The 20,565-nt window shown below is 39.4% G+C and overlaps 1 non-coding gene across 1 annotated transcript; it reads right to left on the bottom strand.

Moving 5' to 3' along the window:
• Nucleotides 1-669: 669 nt before the first annotated feature.
• Nucleotides 670-772, bottom strand: LOC116564191. The gene has a single exon (XR_004274779.1). It is a non-coding gene; the product is annotated as a U6 spliceosomal RNA (small nuclear RNA).
• Nucleotides 773-20,565: the final 19,793 nt, after the last annotated feature.

Genomic DNA, 20,565 nt, shown 5'->3' on the forward strand with positions numbered 1-20,565 from the left:
ACTGTTTCATAGACAAATAGATTTTTATCAATTTAGGTGCTAGTTTTTTGGAGATCATAAACATATGACTCAAAGTGGAATCATGCCATTTTAGATATTTTAGACTTGGAAGGGTCTTGGATAGTGGATGTTCTCATTTTCTCCCTGAAAAGGAAACCCATTTGCCCAAGGTCTCACAATACTTAGGAGTTACAAGCCCAATATGACCCATATTTTGAGTAGCTGTAGGACTAACTGGAAGGAAGGGAGTTTGCTCTCTTGGACTGTAAAGTTCTATTAACTTACAGGACACACACAAATACAAAAATGTAATCTGCAAGAAAGCAGTATATAAAAATAGACAAAGTTAGACTGCTATTCAAAATATGTCTTACAAAGTAAAATTCATATTATAAGGGAAAAAATCATTTATATAACTGAATTTCACAGGTCACTAACAATTTAATCTTAAGAGTTTATTATTCTTGTTATTCAGGTCTCAAGGCAAACGTCACTGCTTCAGGGAGGACTTCTCCAACCATCCTAGCTAAAGAGCTCCCTCCTTCCGTCACTCTTTACCCTTAATAGCTTTTATTTTCTTCATATTTTATACCAAAAATTATATTCTTCCTCTCTCTCTCTTCCTCTTCTGTACTAGAATGTAAATTCCATGAGGATATAAGGCATTTTGTTCTACTGGAACACTTCAGGAATTTGCGTGTCATCCACATGCAGGGGCCATGCTAACATTCTCTGTATCGTTCCAGTTTTAGTACATGTGCTGCCAAAGTGGGTGTGACACTTTGTTTAATATTATATTTCTGTGTGTTAGAATCATACCTGGCACATAACAGTCTCTCAGTAAACATACATTCATTTGATCAAATGAATACATGAAGGCCCTGCTAAAGAAGCTTGATTTAACTTTGAGATTCTAGTCAGGACAGTTGAAGAATTTTGTGCAGCAGAGTAATACGATCACATTTACATGTTGGAAGGACACTCTGGAAGCATTGTGAGCATACCATCTCCAGTAGCAATCAGAAAATTGAATTTAGTTTTGGATTTCATTTGACAGCATTAGCAAATGTCATTTGGAGTAAAGAAAGGCATGAGATTTTAAAATAATTGGAAATCAGAAGAATAAAAGAAGAAAACGGAAAGAGGAGAAAGGGAAGAGGAAAAAAAATACAAATTAAAGGTTTGTGAAAACAAACGCCTAAGAAAGTTAACTCCAGACAACCAAGCAGTTACATCTCAATGAGGGGGAGAGGCTTGGAGAGGCAGCAAAGGTTAAATGGACTAAAATAATTTCCTGGCATGAGTTTTGGGTTATGAGACGCTCTATCTCTGGATATCAATTTGGATCCTTATTATTTTCAGAGCTACTTCACCATCTTTTCACCTGTGGTTTTCGTGAAATTTTGTACTGACATATGGACTTAGTGATCCAGAAAGTTGCTTGTGTCTTGGGCACTCTCAAAGGTCACACATAAGCACCCAAGCAAACTGCTGGTGGGATTGGGTGACGGTGCGAATGAACTGAGCTGACTTTCTGTGTCTTTCAATATAATATTGGTGGCTGTTCACCACAGCAGAGAGTAACAGGAACTCTTAGCATGCTGAATTCAATTCTAGAATCTCAGGTGTCGAAAAGAAGAGGTCATAAAATTAACTCTCAGTTAATGGAAGAAGAACAGTGTCATGAATCACACCACATGATAGATCATTTGAAAATTGCTTATAAAAATGGGACTTTGGAATGCACTCTTTGACTTCTTTGGCAGAGGATTTACATCTTCTTTGCTTTGCTTAAGCTAATAGTAAAATTAGTTTGCCGTCCTTCCGCATTTGGAAGATATTTGGCAGCAGTTGGATGGGAGAAGAGTAGGAGAAAAGGAAATACAAAGTAAATGGGGAGAGAGAAGGAGCTGAGAAGCACGTTGGCTGGCTGGAAAGTCAGGCCAGGGAAAAAGCTTGCCACGTGTAACCTGTATGGTGCAAACCCATGCATACACAATGAAAAATGATATAATTAAAGGAACCAAGCCTGATAGAATCAGCATTCAATAAATATTTGTTGAATGATTAAAAAGATTTTTTTCTTTGCATTTGAAGCAAGGATTTCTTATCTTATTGGAAATCTGCAAATGGTTTATTCAGCATTTTTATTGGATGCTGCGTTGAGAAGAAGGCACAGAGATCCTCTTCCCCTGCTCTTTATCTTCCTCTCATTACTCTTCAGACTGACCCTGAAGTAGTCGAAAAAAAAAAATGCTTTTAGGCCTTGGGTATGAAACCAGCCATTGCAGCCATGCAACCAGAAGTTAATATAGCCGTTTTTCTTCAAAAGCAATGTGTATTGGCTCTTAGGTATATGTTTTTAGAAGATTGGAGAATGAGTTACTTTAGTCTGAGGACCCCTGCTCTTGAACACGTTGCCATTTTTGATACTTGTCTGTCGAATATGTGCACAGTTAGTTACCATTGGTAAAGCTCTTGGCCTAATCTCTGCTGCCCTGCTACTTCTGACAAGGGTCAGGTCTATCTCCTCCAGCCTTATTAGAGGATGGTACTATGGCTAGCTCGTCAGCACAGCCTGAGGCACTGGGACACTCAGCTAGCCCATGCTGCTGCTTTTGTACCCATTGGGACCCATTGATAAAGTGATCCAGCTCTTGCAGGATCTGCAGCTATGAGAACACTTGCACCACACCCTGCCTGGAGTGGCGTGAGATTTGAAGACTTCATCTCCTCTTTGCCAGGTATCCTCCATTCTCTTTTCCACTAGACTTCAGCAGGACCAAGACATTAATGCTTGCTTGTGTTTGTATCCAGGTGGTGTGAATCTATAACTCCATATAAATAGACTAATCTTGGAGAGAATCCATTTTGCATCTCCATCATCAGACTATACAAGCATCTGTTCTAAGCTACTGTGTCTCAGATATCTCACATATACCTATCTCTTTGTGTTGTGGCAGTGGAGTGTCAAACAAGTAGGGGAAAGGCACACAGGGAACAGTTCTGACCAGACACCATCCAATCACCCTAGGGATATCTGTACTACTCCAAAAATTGTGATCTAGCAACCATACTAAAAGAAATTTTAGAGATCTCAATTAAGAACACTCATCATTATAGATTATTCTCCTTTATTACTTCCAAACTGCTGATGGAGTACAGAAACAAAAACCAAAGTCCACGTAGCTCTGTGGCATTTGTCAATGTCCTTTTATGACAGAGCTAATAAAATATGAGCTGCATTTATATTGGTAATTGTGTTAGACTATATGTAATAGAAATTTGACCTCAGTGGTTTAATAGAGTAGGGTTTTATTTTTCTTACATACTCAAGTATGGAGGTACAAATTCTAGTTCTTTAGGGTAGCTCCATGATGTTGTCTAGACCTCAAGCTCTACCTACCTTTCTGCTTTGACTCCCTTACTGCTTGACTTTCTTCCAAGATGGCTTTTTTTTTTTTCCTTTGAGCATCACATCCAATTCCAAGAAAAAAGAGCGGAGAGTGTGGGAAGAGGGAAGATAAAAAGCAAAAGTGATAAGCTGGCTGAGTCTGTCTTCTTTGTTTTTCAGGAAGGCAATACTTTTCCTAAAATCTTAACTGAGTAGATTTCTACTTCCATTTCTTTGATCAGAACAGGACCAAATGGTCACATTTAGCAAAATAGGTTACAAAAGTTGAGAATTTTTTTTCTTGCTGTTTCAGACAAATCCAGGGCCCTATTGGTGAAAATGTAGATAACATCGTATTGGTAAAGTTATTGGTTAGTCAGCTTATATTTTTGTCATGCTATAATATATGGAATAAACATTTTTCCAAAATTCATACTCCAAATGATTCATCATCTAGGTTAATTCAAGCTTCTGTAAAATAAAGCAAACAGCTAACCAGATTTTAACAAACTTTTGTTGGTTCAGAGATGGTGTGGATATTAGACCTAGATCTCAAGGGCCTTATCTATTTTTCATCCCTACTAGACTGTGAGCTCTGGTGAAGGGTTAGGGAAGGCAGTGAGGAAGAGTAGGGTCTGTAGTTGTTTTTTTTTCCCCCAAGCACCTAATGCATCACATATAATAAGAGCTCAAAAGAACATGTTTGGGAGGCCGAGGTGGGCAGATCACGAGGTCAAAAGGTCGAGAACACTTTGGCCAACATGGTGAAACCCCGTCTCTAATAAAAATACAAAAAAATTAGCTGGGCATGGTGGCACGTTCCTGTAGTTCCAGCTACTTGGAAGGCTGAGGCAGAAGAATAGCTTGGACCTGGGAGGCAAAGGTTGCAGTCAGCCGAGATGGTGCCACTGCACTCCAGCCTGGCTCAGAGTGAGACTCTGGCTCAGATTGAGACTCTGTCTCAAAAACAAACAAACAAAAACCAAAAAACCCCACGTTTAATGATGAGTGAATGGAGTAAAAGTCAGCAGATCTGGGAGGATTTGGCATCATCACTGATTGGCTACAAGATCTTGAGCACATGGCTTGACCTTTTCATTATCTGCTTTTCCCCAAATCTGAAATGGTGCCATTATATGCAAATGCCTCATGGGGCTGTAAAGAAGGTCAAATAAGATAATGCATGATAAAGAGATTTTGCATGGTATAGGTATTTACAGTTTGCAAAGTGCTTTCAGTTCTACTTCCCCTCTTGACTTTCTAGCCCTGATAGTTCCTCTTTAGCACTCCATTATTACCTCAGTCCCATCCCTTGCCTGTACACTGAAGAGAACAGCCATCACTGAATTGACTTCTGATAAGAAAACTAAAGCTTGGATGTCTCATCACTCATCTAAGCTCATATAAATTGTAAGTGGCAAAGCTTGATGTTCAGGTTTGAAAAAAACAGCATGCAATAAGCCTTCATTATTTATAGCCTGCTCCTTTCAAAAAAGGATTTAAGGGGATGAGAAGTTGTTATTACTTTAATCTGGTCACTCTGAGAAACACATGCATGCAATAGCTTATAGATAGTTTAAAAGATAAAGTATCATTTAGTCTACTGAAGAAAAGATTGAAAGCCCTCATGAAGGGTTTTCAAGAATGTAAGGGAACCATGGATATAGGATGAAAGGAGTTAGAGAATAATAAAATTAGGTTAAGTACTGTTAAATAGTCAGGGTTTAAAAACTCTAAAATGGGTTAATAAGGTTGCTTACTCTAGGAGTTTTAAAAACCAGAATAAATTCTTATCTGTGGGAGGTAGTTCAAGTACAGCATGCTAAAATAGACCATGTGGTCTGCCTCCTTAAGTGTGCCTTTGAGCTTTATAATCTCTAAACTCTTAGAATTCATTATCACTTCTGCTTATTTACTTCAAAATAACAACTGACACTTTACAATTTACAAAGTGCTTTCACACATAGCCTCTCATTTAATTCTCACGACAACCTTCTAATATATTATACACATTTCCCAGAAGAAGCAACTAACAAAACTAAAATTTGAGCCAAGTTCTTCTAAATCTAAATATGATGCTCTTTTCTGGAAAATTCATCTCCCTCCTATTTCTATGTGGTCACATGGTGGCTGGAGAGCTGATGAGTTTGTTGACTTTCACTTTAAATATGCTTCCTCTACAGTCCTGGGCTACAGTACAGGCTTGGTTGGTGGATCCAGTCTCTATCCAGTTGCTTCAGTCAGAGATGTAGGACTCAAGCTCGACTATTTACTTTCTCTTTCCCATCTCTGCTCAATCATTAAGACCTGTTGATTTTAGCTTTTAAATACATTTCAAAAATGTCTCTTCCCTCCAGCTCACCACTTTTTCAGTTTGGTTTTTAACTGCCTTTTATCTGAATTACTAAAATAATTTTCTTATTAGAGTTTCTTCTTTCAAAATTAATTCCTGAAGTCCAACGAGAAACCAGAGTGAAGAGCTTCAAGCGGGAGAGTAAAGTGGTGAGATTCTCATAGAAATCCCTGGCCTTTAGCCCTTTGACTGCACCCCAGTCTCCCATAATAGTGCATCTTAGATTTCAGCCATTTTCATAGTTCTTTCATATTGTTGCCATAGTCTTATACCACTGAAAGTGATATTTGATGTATTGCTGGAAAGAATACATTGATACCCACAGACATTCAATATAGGAGAATCCATATGACCAACACATATCATGTGCTTTCTCAACCTCCCAAAGTTGTGAGAGAAGTTTCAATTGTTCAGGGTTTGGAATATTCATGCTGGAGCACTGGGTTTAAAATTCATGGGCTTAGGTAGGATTCATCACCAGAGAAATACATATTTTAGTTTATCCAGGGCAATAATATTTATAAAGTCATGTGTTGAATGTGCTAACTATGTTTCTCCCTCATCATACATTAAAATATGTACAAAACCATTAATTTTCAAGTTTATTACCTAAAGTCACCTCCCCTTTACTAGTAGTAAATCTAGTGCAAATGATCCCCAACTTTTGATGTTTTGACTTCTGACTTTATAATGGTATGAAAGCTACACATATTCAGTATACTCCTCAACTTATGATGAGGTTATGTCTAGATAAGTTCATGATGAGTTGAAAATATTGTAAAAATGTGTATAAATATCACACAATATACCCATGTAACAAACCTGCACATGTACCCCCTAAGTCAACTTCTTAACATGATGTAAATGACTCTGTGATTTGGCCTCTATTTCACTGGGTAGCCTCATCTGTAGGGTGATTTTAAGGTGGCCATATAATTTATCACCCAAACCAGAATATTTTTTAGTGTGAAGTGTGGGTGTAATTGATAACTTAGCTGGTACAATGTGTATAAAACTGTACCATCCCAGGAAAACCTGAGCATATGGTCACTGTATTCATCTGCCCACTCTCTAATTTCCACTTCAAGCGCCTGAGTAGTACTCAAGTATTTTTAGGTTTTTGTGCCCACCATATGATTTCAAGCCTTTGAAATTTTGCATATCCTGTTTCTTCAGCCTGGAAACCCTTCTTACTTTTCTTCTGATACCTAACTCCTAGGCATTAGCTTCTTTGGGAAGCCTTGTTAGTCTACAGACTGGACCAAATGACTGTGTCCAGTGTTTCCTGAGAATGCAAACATATCTTTATCTTATTTTCACATTAAGGCATTCTCCAGGGCAGGTACTATGTCTTACTGATTTTGTTCCTTCCAGCACAAAGCATAATTCAAGGCATACGTAAGTGTCATATATATGACTCACTATTGACCAACCCAGTGTAGGGGTTCATGATGTTCTCCTGCAGATAACACTGACATTAGTCCTAGACTGACGGATGATGTTGGCACTACCTAAAAGCATTGCTTCCCTCTGGGAAAATATTGGCTTCTCTCCCCTCTCTCTTCCATGTGTCCTCTCATTTTCTGTGCAAAGGTAGAATATCATGACACTTTAGAAATGCTTTAGGAGTTAGGCCTGGTTTATAATTCTTGCTCTGCGCTTACTAGCTTTGTGATCTTGAACAATTTTTCAACTTTCTCAAACCTCAATTTCTTTGTCTGTAAGATCTGGATGATAGTAAAACCCATTTTGTGGTAATGTTGTGATGACTAAGTGCTCTCATGAATCTAAAGGGATGACTACAGAGCCCAGTGTGCAGTGTGTGCTCATTATAAATGGCTCAAAGAGTGATGTTATCAACATGGTAGAGTTGGAAGACCTGAATCCTCCTTCTCCCTCAATGAACACACAAATTAAGGAATAACTTATAGACAAATTCCCTTTGTGAGAAACCAGAAACTAACTGAAAGGTTCTTGCATCCTGAGAGGAACTAATAGCAACTCACTGAAGCCAGTAAGGAGATTTGGGATATGTTCCTTCCAGAGACCCTGACCCCAGTGCAGCATCATATGATCAGGAAGACAATCTTTCACTTCTAACTCCACTCAGGCGAGGCAGGGGTTGGTTTACACATCCAGCACTTTGATTTTTATGAGCCTCCCCCTAGAGGAGTGGCTCTACCTTGTCAGTCTTGGAGCTCTGATGGGTCTGGCATAGTGTAGCCACCTGGAAGAGAACAGAGGCCGTGGCTTGGCCTGGTAAACACCACTGATTCTCTCCACTGCTCAAAAAGATTAAGTGGATGAAAAATTCCCAGCTCTCAGCTTCTCCTTTCCCTCATGGACAGAAGAATTGATTTGTGGATCCCATACTCCAACTTCTTTGGGGCTGCCCAAAGAAATAGCATCTTTCTCATCAATCCTGGAGCACCAATAGATCTGGCATATTCTAGCCACATGGGGTACAATGGAGATAGCAACTTTTGTTAGTAGATGCCATAGCTTTCCCTTCTGGCTCATAACAGAGAACATGGACAAAGCAGCAACTTCCTACCTCTTCCTGGGGGAAAAAAAGAGTTGGTGGAGACCCTCAGAATCTGACTATGTTGATTGATGGATTTTTCTTCTCCATAAAACAAGTTTCTGAAGACTGGAGAAAGTGCCCACTTTGTCTAATACATAGACATCAACACAGAGAGTTAAGAAAAACGAAGAATCAGGAAAAAGTGTTCCAAACAAAGGAATAAGATGAATCTCCAGAAAATGATCTTAATGAAACAGAATTATATGATTTACCTGACAGGGAATTAAAAATAATTCTTATAAAGATGTTCACTGAGATCAAGAGACTAATACATAAACAAAATGAAAAGCTTAATAAAGAGATAGGAAATATTAAAAAGTACCAAATAGCAATCATGGAGCTGAAGAATACAATAGCTGAACTGAAAAATTTGTTAGGGAGATGCAACAGCAGAAGAAAGGATCAGTGAATGCAAAAACAGATCACTGGAAATAATTCAGTCAAAAGAACAGAATTTAAAAAGTGAAGAAGACATAAGGGAACTGTGAGACACCATTAAGCAGATATATAAACATTATGGGAGTCTCAGAAGAAGAAAATAGATGGAAGAATAGAAGACTTATTCAGATAAATAATGGCTAAAAACTTCCCAAATTTGGAAAATAAAAAGGAGGTCTAGATTTAAGAAGTCCAAAAAGCACCAAATAAGTTTAAATAAAAAAAATCCAGACTGAGCCACATAATCAAATTGTCAAAATTTAAAGACAAAGAGATTATTGAAAGCTGCAAGCAAGAAGTAATTTGTCAAGTACAAAAGAACTTTCATAGGATAATCTCCACATATTTTTTAGCAGAAACCTTGCAGACAGAAGGAGTGGAATGATATAAACAAAGTGCTGAAAGAAAAAATACTGCTAACTGGGAATACTGTTTCCAAAATTATCTTTCAAAACTGAAGGAGAGGTTAAAAACTTTCCTAGACAAACAAAAGCTAAGAAAGCTCATAATCACTGGACCTGCCTTACAAGAAATGCTAAAGGGAGTTATTCAAGTTGAATTGAAAGGATGCTGAACAGCAACACAATGGCATAAGAAAGTGTGAAATTTGTTGATAGTGGTAAATACGTAAACAAATACAGAATACTATACTATTGTAATGGCAGTGGCTGAATCACTTTTAATTCTAGTATAAAAGCTAAAAGACAAAGTATTAAAAATAACTCTAAAATATGTTTAAATATATACAATATCTCTTACTGTGGAATTGAGAACATATACAGGCTTACAGCGGATAAATAAAAAAGATATTCCATGCAATTTAAATTGTCACCAAAAGAGAGCAAAAATGACTCTATTACTTTAAGTTCTGGGATACATGTGCAGATGAATTAGGAGAAATACCTAATGTGGATGACAGGTTGATGGTTGCAGCAAACCAACATGGCATGTATATACCTGTGTAAGAAACCTGCACGTCCTGCACATGTATCCCAGAACTTAAAGTATAACAATAATAATAATAATAATAACTTTCCAAAAAATAAAAAAGACCACAGCTAACATTATACTCAATGGTTAAATATTGAGTTTTTCCTTTAAGATTAGAAACAGGGCAAAGATGCCCACAATTGCAATTTCTATTCAACTGGAAGTCCTAGGAAGAGTGATTAGGCAAGAAAAGGAAAGAAAAAAAGCATTCACATCAGACAGAAACAGACAAAACTGTCCCTATTTGCAGATGACAAGATCATATATGTAGAAAACCCTAAAAACTCAATAAAAATGTTAGAATTAACAAATTCTAAAAAGTTGCAGAATGCAAAAATCAGCCTATATGCTAGCAATGAATTATCTGAATAGGAAATTAGAAAAACAGTCCCATTTATAATAGCACAAAAAAGAGTAAAATACCTAGGTAGACTTTTATATAAGGAAGTCAAAAACTTGAATACTGAAAACTATAAAAATAGATAAACAAAATTAAATAAGACACAAACAAATCGAAAGACAACCCATTCTGATGGACTGGAAGATTTAATACTGTTAAAATGTTCATACTACCTACAATGGTCTGACTATTTATGTCCCCCACCCCACCCATAATTCATATGTTGAAATCCTAACCTCCAAGGGGATGGTACTGGGTTGGGGGGATCTTTGGGTCATTCATGGAGCCTCAGTGAATGGTATTAGTGCCTTATAATAGAGGCTCTAGATAAGATCTCTCACCTCTTCTGCCATGTGAGATAACAGCAAGAAGGTGGTCAATTACGAGAAATCAGGCCATAGGCAGACACAGACTCCACTGGTACCTTAATATTGAACCTTCCTGCTTCTAGAACTGTGAGAAATACATTTTTGTTTTTCATAAGCCGCCTGGTCTATGTTAATTTTTAAAGCAGCCCAAATGGACTGAGACATTGTGCAATTGACAGATTCAACACAATTCTTATTGAATCCTAATTATTTTTTAGAAATAGAAAAAGAAAAACAGTTCTTAAATTTATATAGAACTACCGAAGAAACTCACAAGTAGCCAAATCAGTCTTGAGAAAGAAAAACAAAGCTGGGGGCATCACATTTCCTGATTTCAAAATAAGTTACAAATCTACAGTGATCGAAACAGTGTGGTACTGACATAAAGGCAGGTACGTAGACCAGTGGAACAGGATAGAGAGCCAAGAAATAAATCTGTGCATATATAGTGAACTGACTTTTGACCTAATAGGTGCCAAGAATACACAATGGGGAAAGAATAGGCTTATCAGCAAATGGTGTTGGAACAACTGGACATGCACATGCAAAATAATGATTGGACTATTGTCTTACACCATTCACAAAAACCAACTCAAAGTGGATTAAAGACCTAACCCTAAGACCTGAAGCCACAGAACTCCTTGGAGAAAACACAGGGGAAAATCTCCATGACATTGTTCTTGACAATAATTTCATGGATATCACACTGAGAGCACAGGTAACAGAAACAAAAATAAAACAAGTGTGACTACATCAAACCAAAAAGCTTCTGTATAGCAAAGGAGACAATCAACAAAGTGAAAGGTAACCTATAGAATGAGGAGAAAATATTTGCAAACTATCCGATGAGGGATTAATTTCTAAGATATCTGAGGAACTTCTGTAACTCAGAAGTACTTCCCACTCCAAAATGAAAAATGAGTGATAGTTAAAAAGACCTTGTTAAAAATGGACTAATAACTTGAATACATATTTCTCCAAAGAAGATATGCAAGTGGTCAACAGATATATGAAAAAATGCCCAGTATCATTAATCATCAGGAAAATACAATTTAAACCACAACGAACTATCACTTCGCGCTTGTTAGAATGGTTATTGCACAAAATAAATAACAGAAAATAAGTTGGCACGGATGTTCAGAAAATTGTAACCCTTTCACATGACTTGTGTGCATGCAAAATGGTGCAGCCACTATGTAAAACAGTATGGAGGTTTCTTAAAAAGTTAAAAAGGTAGAACTATGTATGATCCAGTAATACCACCTCTGGGTATTTTTTTTTTAATTGAAATCAGGATCTCGAAGAGATATTAACAATGAATGATGTTCATTGCAGCACTATTTAAAATTGCCAAGATGTGGAAACAATCTAAATTTCTATAGATGGATGAATGGATAAAGAAAATGTAGTCTATATAACCAATGGGATACTCTCCAGCCTTGTAAAAAGAAGGACATTCTGCAATATGGAACAATACAGATGAACTTTGAGGATATTACGGTGAATAAATAAGCTGGGCACAGAACGACAAATATTGCATGATTCCACTTATGTGAGGTATTTAAAAGAGTCTAATGGTGGTTACCAGGGTTAAGAGGAGAGGGAAATGGGAAGTTACTAATTGACAGGCATAAAGTCTCAGTCAAGAAAGACGAATAAACTCTAGAGATCTGATGTCCAACATTGTACCTACAATCAACAGTAACGTAGTATACACTTGAACATTTGTTCAAAATATGGATCTCATGTTGTGTTCTTACCACAATAAAATAAAAAAAAAAATAGCCAGAGGACACTCTGAATTGATACTGAGTTTCCGCTACCCAATAAAAAGGATGCACAAATTAAAATTACATTCAGTTATAAAAAAATTAAATAAATGTGTGTTCAGAAATGAGCAATGGGTGGAAGTGGTCAGGCTGTAGAGAATGTAACATTTTTCTTTCTCTGACTCATTAGAGAAGCTTAGATTTTTAAACCAGCTTTATTGAATCAATCATAAACCACTTACTGAGCTCTGAAGAAGCGTAGAGCAAATGCGGAGAATTGAGACTCTACCCAAGGCAGCACATATTACCTGACATGCAAAAATGGAACTCTTGGCCAGGCGCGGCGGCTCAAGCCTGTAATCCCAGCACTTTAGGAGGCCGAGGGGGGTGGATCCCGAGGTCAAGGGATCGAGACCATCCTGGTCGACATGGTGAAACCCCGTCTCTACTGAAAATACAAAAAATTAGCTGGGCATGGTGGTGTGTGCCTGTAATCCCAGCTACTGAGGAGGCTGAGGCAGGAGAATTGCCTGAGATGGCGCCATTGCACTCCAGCCTGGGTAACAGGAGAGAAACTCCATCTCCAAAGAGAAAAAAAAAAAAATCAAAAATGGAACTCTTAAAAACATTAGTGTTTTTATTTTACAATATAGCGCTGAGATCATTGGCTGCTCAAATTCTGTTTTGAACTCTCAACATCACATCTTTTGTGTATCCAAAAATGTAAGTTTTAAATTCCTAATGCCATCTCCTCCCGTCCCATGAACGATCTGATTAACTAATTCTGCAATAATTAATTGATTGATTAACCAAAAAGCTATTGCATGCATATTACATACCAGGTTCTTTTCTATGCCCTAATCAAGTGTTAGGTGTTGTGTACTAGGGATAAAATGATGATAAGTACCTGGCTTTCTGGCTCAAGTGGGTCAGACAAAGCTTTAATTGTGTAAACTACATAACTGTGGCAGGCAGGCCCCTGACAAAGCTATGCCTAGGTGCTAAGATAGAAGAGAAGAGTGGTACCTAATCTCCCTGGGAGTGGGGAGAGCATGTCAGGAAAAGCTTCTGTTCTGTTTCATGAAGTTTTTTTAAAATGGAGATTATCTGACATGGATGATCTGATCATTCAACAGTGAATTTCACAGGGCAAGAGTAAGGGCCCTTTTCACTGAGTCGTCTGACCTGACAATTTAATGAGGCTGTGAGGGTGTTAGGCATGCCTTTAGGGACTCAACCCTGTTTCTCCGCAACACATTACCAACCCCTACCTCCCCCTGGCTCCCCAGTCTTCAATGCCTGGAATAGAGAGAATTGGTTACAGCAGGTAGAGAGGAAATTTAATTAGGTGATCTCTGCAAGTAGGGAGAAAAAAAACACACAAGTAGAAACCAATGGAGTGGAAGAAATTTTAGCTTAAGAGGCAATAGAAGGAAGGGAGAGAGATGAGTTCTGATGACAGCAAGGTTTCATCCCAGGTCACTTGATGATACGAATATTCTTAAGAGCTAGGGAATCAGGAAAATAAAGAGGAGAAGGTTTTAATAGAATATTAGCCTATTTTAATAGGATATAGTTTTTTTTTTTTTTTTTTTTGAGACGGAGTTTCACTCATGTTACCCAGGCTGGAGTGCAATGGTGCGATCTCGGCTCACCGCAACCTCCGCCTCCTGGGTTCAGGCAATTCTCCTGCCTCAGCCTCCTGAGTAGCTGGGATTACAGGCACGCACCACCATGCCCAGTTAATTTTTTGTATTTTTGATAGAGACGGGGTTTCACCATTTTGACCAGGATGGTCTCGATCTCTTGACCTCGTGATCCACCCGCCTCGGCCTCCCAAAGTGCTGGGATTACAGGCTTGAGCCACCGCGCCCGGCAGGATATACTTTAAAACAAAAACTTTTTTACTGACTATGAGTAGCAATTTGCCTTCTGCCCAATGTTTTCACCATTTTTTTCAGTTTCCAAACAAAACGGATACTGTCAAACATGTTTTAGTACTACCTAAACACACTTGGTACAGAGTAAATTTAAACATTGATTAGAAAGACAGTGCAATTCCAGTCTATACACAGCTCCAGGCAAGCTCTGTCAATTGTCAGCTAATGATTTCCAACAATTTATCCATCATTTCTTATGTTGCTATAGACACATGCTGAAAAGCTACAGAGGTTAAAAGTGTGGTGGCTGCCTACCAATATTTGGCATGCTCTGCTTGACCACCTTGGTGGGATGTGCCTCCTTGAAATATTCTTTTAACCATCCCAGTGTTGGGTACTCACAACACACCTGTCACATCAGCACACAGTACAAAGATCATGGCTGGAAAAACAATTTCAGTTTGGAATGAATGGTAAAATGTCTGAACTCTGGGCTCTTTTAAAACAATTATAAATGTAACTATGCTCACTCTGTGTTGTGTCAAAAATTATGCCAGCTGACATGATTCTGGATAGCTGTTCTGCCCTAACATAGAAATAAAAAAATTGCCTATAGCTAGTAAATGAAAGCATCAGCATAGGAATTTAGAGAATCACAGTTTGTATGAAAATGGGTGCCTCCAAAGCTTTCAAAAGCTTTGCTGTATGATGCAGCCAATATCCTCCTCAAAATTTTGTTTATACATTTCATTGTTCTAGACACACACTACCTTATCTCTGTTAGTACAAAGTTAAATTGCAGGTCATTTCTCAATTTGATGTTAGTGACTTCATTTTTCAACAAATGCTCATTGGGTTCTGCTTTGTGTTTAGCGCTATTTCAGGCCTAAGAGATAAAGCACAAACTATAATCCTAAATTTCTGACCTCATAGGACTTTCATTTATTTTAGTGTATGTGGATAGTGAGATAGAAGGGTTATTGTAACAACACATTTTTATATCACTACGTATTGTAAAAATACTAAATAGGAAGTTAGAATACGGAATGCCTAGAGAAATGGAGTTTACTTCAGTGAGAGCATTAGGAAAGATCTCTTTGAGTTAATGTAATGATCTAAGATTAAAACAATGATGGCAAGATAGTCAGGCTAACATTTGGGAAGCACAGGACTCTAGGCAGGGAGTAGAACATGTGCAAAGACCTGAGACGTGATGGCAAATGATGTGTTCAAGGGACGGAAGAGAAGCCTGTATGGCTAGACTACATTAAATGAGAGAGAAATAGGAGGAGATGAGGGCAGCAGGTGATGAACGCTTCCCTAAGACCCTTGCAATGGAGAGGCAGTGATGGGTGATGTGATTTAATGTAAGCATTAAGCATTGCTCTGGCTGCAATGTGGAGTGTGGAATTTGGGAGAAAGAAAAAGCAGCAAGAAAATAACTAGGAATTTGTGTGGCAACCTACGCAAGAGCTGACTGAAGCTTTAGCAGTTGGAGAGGGTTGGGTTTGGATATGCCTTGATAGCTGGGTCTACAGTACTTGATGAAACACTGAATGAAATATATGTAAAAAAGAGATAAATTAAAGATGACCGTGTTGGGTTTTTGGTTTGAACCTCCTGAATTGTGGTGCCATTTACTCAGATGGGGAAACACTGGGAAAATAAGTTTGGGGGGTAAAACACAAGAACTTTTTTGAAGACACTGAGGTAGATTTCTAGACATCCAAATAGAGACATCTCAGAGGTAGTCAAAATTGTATGTCTATAGCTCATGACAGGGTCAGGACTGGAGATGCAGATTTGGAAGCCATGAATAATGGAGGCAACAGGTCAGTAGACTGACTATTCTTATAGGGTCAAAGGAGATTTAGGTTGAGAGGACCAGATTGGGAGAGCTAGATGGTGGAAGGTGGAAGGAGCTAGAGGGTAGGATAATTGAGAGTTTGTGTTTGTTACTGGTAAAAGTTATACCTAGGTTAGGAGGATGGAGGGAGGTGCTGAGGTGGAGGGTAGAGGATAACATGTTAGGGAATTGCTATTGATCCTTCCTGGGATGCTAAAGTCACTCAGAATAACAGCAGGAAAAGAAGTGGATATGAAGACAGAGGCTAAGATGCTATAGCCACCATGATTGAGGAGCAGGGACCTGGATGCTGATAGATAGCAGCAACCAGGAAGGATGGGAGGTAGCAAATTTGGTGACTTACACTTTAAAGGGCCTAGGAGAAAGCAGGGTAACTGAATTGAGAGAAGCAAAATGGAGTAAGCAGGACATACCCCACCTCTACTCCCAAGATATAGGCCAAGGGAAGACAGAGAAGGAAATACTGCAATCTTAGGAGAGTCACGAGGAAGGCAGTGTTTCCAGGGGAAATCCTGGGTCCAGGTAGAGCATCAGAATCCTTCAGAGAACTCGTTAAAACACATATTGCTGGGCCCTGTTCCCTGAGTTTACGATTTGGTAAACCTGGAATAGGCCTGAGAATTGGTATTTCTAATAAGTTCCCAGGTGATGCTGATGCTACTGGTCCACAGACCATGCTCTTAGAACCAGTGCCTTAGAGCTAGAAGTTTCAGAGAAGAGGTTGCAGGGCATGAGGAGATTGCTGTAACAGAATGAATGCTAGAGGGCAACTGGAAGTTTTGGGAGAACAGGGAGTGATGCAATAATGATATAAAATAATGGAATGATGCCTAAAAAAACAGAGATGTGAGATCTCCTGGTATCAGTCCTCATTGTCTCTGGAAGGAAAGTCATCAGTGGAAGTTTTCTGGTTCAGTCATTAGGCAGTTCTTTACTTCTACCACTTGGAATGGTGTAGGCCTAAAGGAAGGCCAAGGGGCTCTGCAGGGCAGCTCTCCATCCAGAGCAGTTCCATGAGTGTGGAGGCTGTGGAGGGCCAGCTTCCCAGGAATGGGAGAAGATGTGATCTTCAGGCCACTGTTAAAACAAGTTAGGTCAAAAGATACTGAGCACCTCTTTTGCATAATTAATAGTGGTGGACACTGTTGTGTGGCAGGGTAGGTTTTTGTTCCTTAGCATTTCAAAATCCCAGGGGTACAAGGAGAGGAGGAGCTTATTTAGTTGGGACTCTATTGCCAATCACTTGAAGTTATTATTTTAGGCACAACTGGATTCAGATACTCAAACTCTGTCATCTGATCTCCTTCCCATAAAGTCCCTCTTTTTCGATGATTTCGGCTGTGTTGGCTTCATTTTCAGAAAGGATGTCTTTTTCTGGTGGCAACAACAGTCCCAAGCTTACATGTTACCACTCAGAAAAGCCAGTGGAAAGAAGCCTTCCCTTTCCCAGCAGTCCCACATAATTTGGGATGATGCACTGGACCTTGAGCCAATCACTGTAGCCAGGGAGACAGGTGCTCTGATATGACCTGGTTTATGTCAGTTGTGTCCTGGAAAAGGAGGGGATACCTAGGTGTTGTTTATCAGCTGTAACTAAGCCACAGACGAAATGGCTTCCCAACCAGAGGAAATTGGTTTCCTGAAAGAAAGCGTTATGTTATAATCAAAAAGATAGCAACAATAATGTTTATTGAAAAATAACGTTCATAAGTCATAGTGCTAAGTGCTAAATCATGTGCATTATTTTAATTAATTTTCACAAAGCCTGATGAGGACTATACTATTATTATTCCTGCTTTTCTTGAGCACTGAGAGTTTAAGTCACTCCACGGCTGCATGGCTTTTGAGTGGCAGGGTAGTACCTGGAGGGAAACCTGCCCGTGGAGCAAGAACAAAGTGCCACGTGGGGACAGGGGTGTGGGAAAGAAGCTCTGATCCAGGGACCCACAAGAGCCATCTTGATTCCAGGAAAGGAGTGGGGCCAACAGGTGAGGCAGGAGACGGGGAGGCAGTGCCGGAAAGGGAGGCCTTCCCGGGTGGGAAGAGAGTGTCAGAAACAAAGCACTCGCAGACCCGGGAAACTTCAAATAAGTGACGATGGACTTAATGAGGCTTTACTGTGCTAAGCTGTTGCTGTCACGATCACTTACTTCCACCACAAACAAGTTAAAGCTGAGCTGGCACAAATGTTGAAGGAGAGAGAATGAGTCACGTGCCTTATGGGTAGCTCGTTGTCATGTTTGTGAAGCAATCATACATTTCCCATCTGCTTTCTGATTTCACTATGTGAATCTGGCTTGTTTTGTTATCAGATCTACCCTCTTTCCCCCATGGGGTGGTGTTGTGCATAATTATGCAGAACTTGAGTAGAAAACGTGTGATTATGATTCCAACTTCAGCCATAAGAGTGTTCCTTTTGTTATCTCACACAACACTTTTAAGTAAGATTGTGGACAGATACGTTTGCAGGGAATGTTCTGCAGTTAGTTAGCTTGCAGGAAACAGGCAACATTTCCTTCACTCATGTCCAGATGGAAACCCTTTTTGTGAAAGAACCACCAGGATCACAGTGTGTTGGGAGCGATTAGGTCTCTGTGATGGACTTCTAGCTGCCCTTGAGAGGAGCCCCTCCTCTCCTCTGAGTAGGCTTCTCTCTCCTTATTTGCCATCAATTGATCATAACAGCTGCAATAAAACTCACTTTACCTTAATAAAAATGAACCAGAGAGACTCATTCTATATATCCCAACGTCATTTGCACAAGTGCTGATTATTGATCTGAAAACAGGCTATGCCTCAGCCTAGTAATGCTTAGCTTCATTTCCCCCCTTCAACTTTCAGTAACAGCCACCATTGCCTGCAATGGAATTGCTCTAGCAGAACGATATGGTAGAGGACAGGCCAGAAAAGCTCTCCTGGGTCAACAATTCATCATAATGAAAATTGCAGAGACCCAAGTATGTTCACTGAACAGTTAACAACTCATGCATTTCTCCCCAATGTCTTATATGCATCAGACTTGCTGACTCTCGTGGCTAAATTCAATTTCTTCAGTATAGCTGATAATTATGGTATCGAACAATTGATTTTGCATAACCACATAACCACATCACCAAAGCTGATTTGGCTGTCATTCCTGTGTAAAGAAAAATGGCAGTGTCTGCAGCTGAATGTCACGTACCCCTAAAGAACAGTTAAGGAAGGCAAAACTCAAAACCATCTAATTCCCCTTTCCAGATGAGCAGCTTTGCCAGCTCTTCATTGTGAAGTGAGAAGAAGACATCTTGGAAATGACAGCAAAATGACACCAGGGCCATGACTGCCTTGCTTCCATTCCACAACGTCCATCCTCTTCAAACCTCAAAGATTATGGGTTGATGAGGTCGTTTTGCCAAGGGCACAGACCTCAGGGCCATTCTGAGCTAGGGACATCAAGCTGTGTGTTCGGCCTCTTATTTTATTGTAAACAATAAACCCTGTAATATTCCATTCTCTTCAATCATGATTTATTGAGTGCCTGCATGTCTCCGGCCCTCTGCTTGGAGCCGCAGGTGTGTGTGATTTGTAGACACCTTGCTTCCATTTGTGTTTGACGATGCGGTGGGGATGTTTTCTGGGGTAGGCTTTTCACTGTCAGGTAGATTTCCGCTCGACTCCATGTCTGTCACTGTGCGTTACTGTGTCATCTATGCTCTCACAGAAACCATAGACCGAGGGGAGGAACTTCATGGTTGGAATTCTGGGTGCCATAACCTTCCAGTAGGGGAGGTGTTCCAGTGGCAATGGGAGGTGGGCTGGCCCTCACTCTGAGCTGCTGGGCAGACTCATCAGAAATACTGAGGAGTAAGACCTGGCCTGGTGATCCTATGCAAGTTCATGGTAACTGAAGAACATGTAGAAATGATAGACATTATACAACAGAATAAAAAGATAAAAAAGCTGTTCACAATCATCAAGGGATGACCAGTTACTCTTTTTGCTGCTTTAATGTTTACTTTATACATACACATAAGACACACACACACACAGAGGCACGTTACACAAATATACTTACAAAAATGGAGATGAAATGTTTTATAGCCTGTATTTTTCTAGTTAAAAAGATACTGTAAATACGTATTAATCTATTTCATGTGTATTCATTAAGCCCCCTTTATGTGCCAGCTACCATTCTGTGGCAATTTGTGAACAAAAGACAAATTCCAGATTTCATGGAGGCAGTGATTCTCTTGGCTGTGTAAAGAGGACAGAAAATAAAGAAATGAACAAGAAAATATGACGAAAACAACAGGCTGATGTGAGAGAGCTTCAGAGACACTTTTGTTTGAATGGGCAGGGGAGACCCCTTCAGAAAGTGACATCAAACAGTGAATTGAATGACAAAATGGACTGGCCATGGAAAGACCTCAGGAAGAACATTCCTGGCAGAGAGAATGAAACCAGCTTATGCAGAGGCTTAAAGACGGAACCAGGCTGCTGGGCTGTCGGAGCAGAGAGAGGTCTTCTCGCTGGAATAAAAGAT

The sequence above is a fragment of the Sapajus apella genome, unplaced genomic scaffold (genome assembly GCF_009761245.1).
Source record: "Sapajus apella isolate SASKATOON/1434 unplaced genomic scaffold, GSC_monkey_1.0 scaffold36, whole genome shotgun sequence".
Classification (NCBI taxonomy): Eukaryota; Metazoa; Chordata; class Mammalia; order Primates; family Cebidae; genus Sapajus; species Sapajus apella.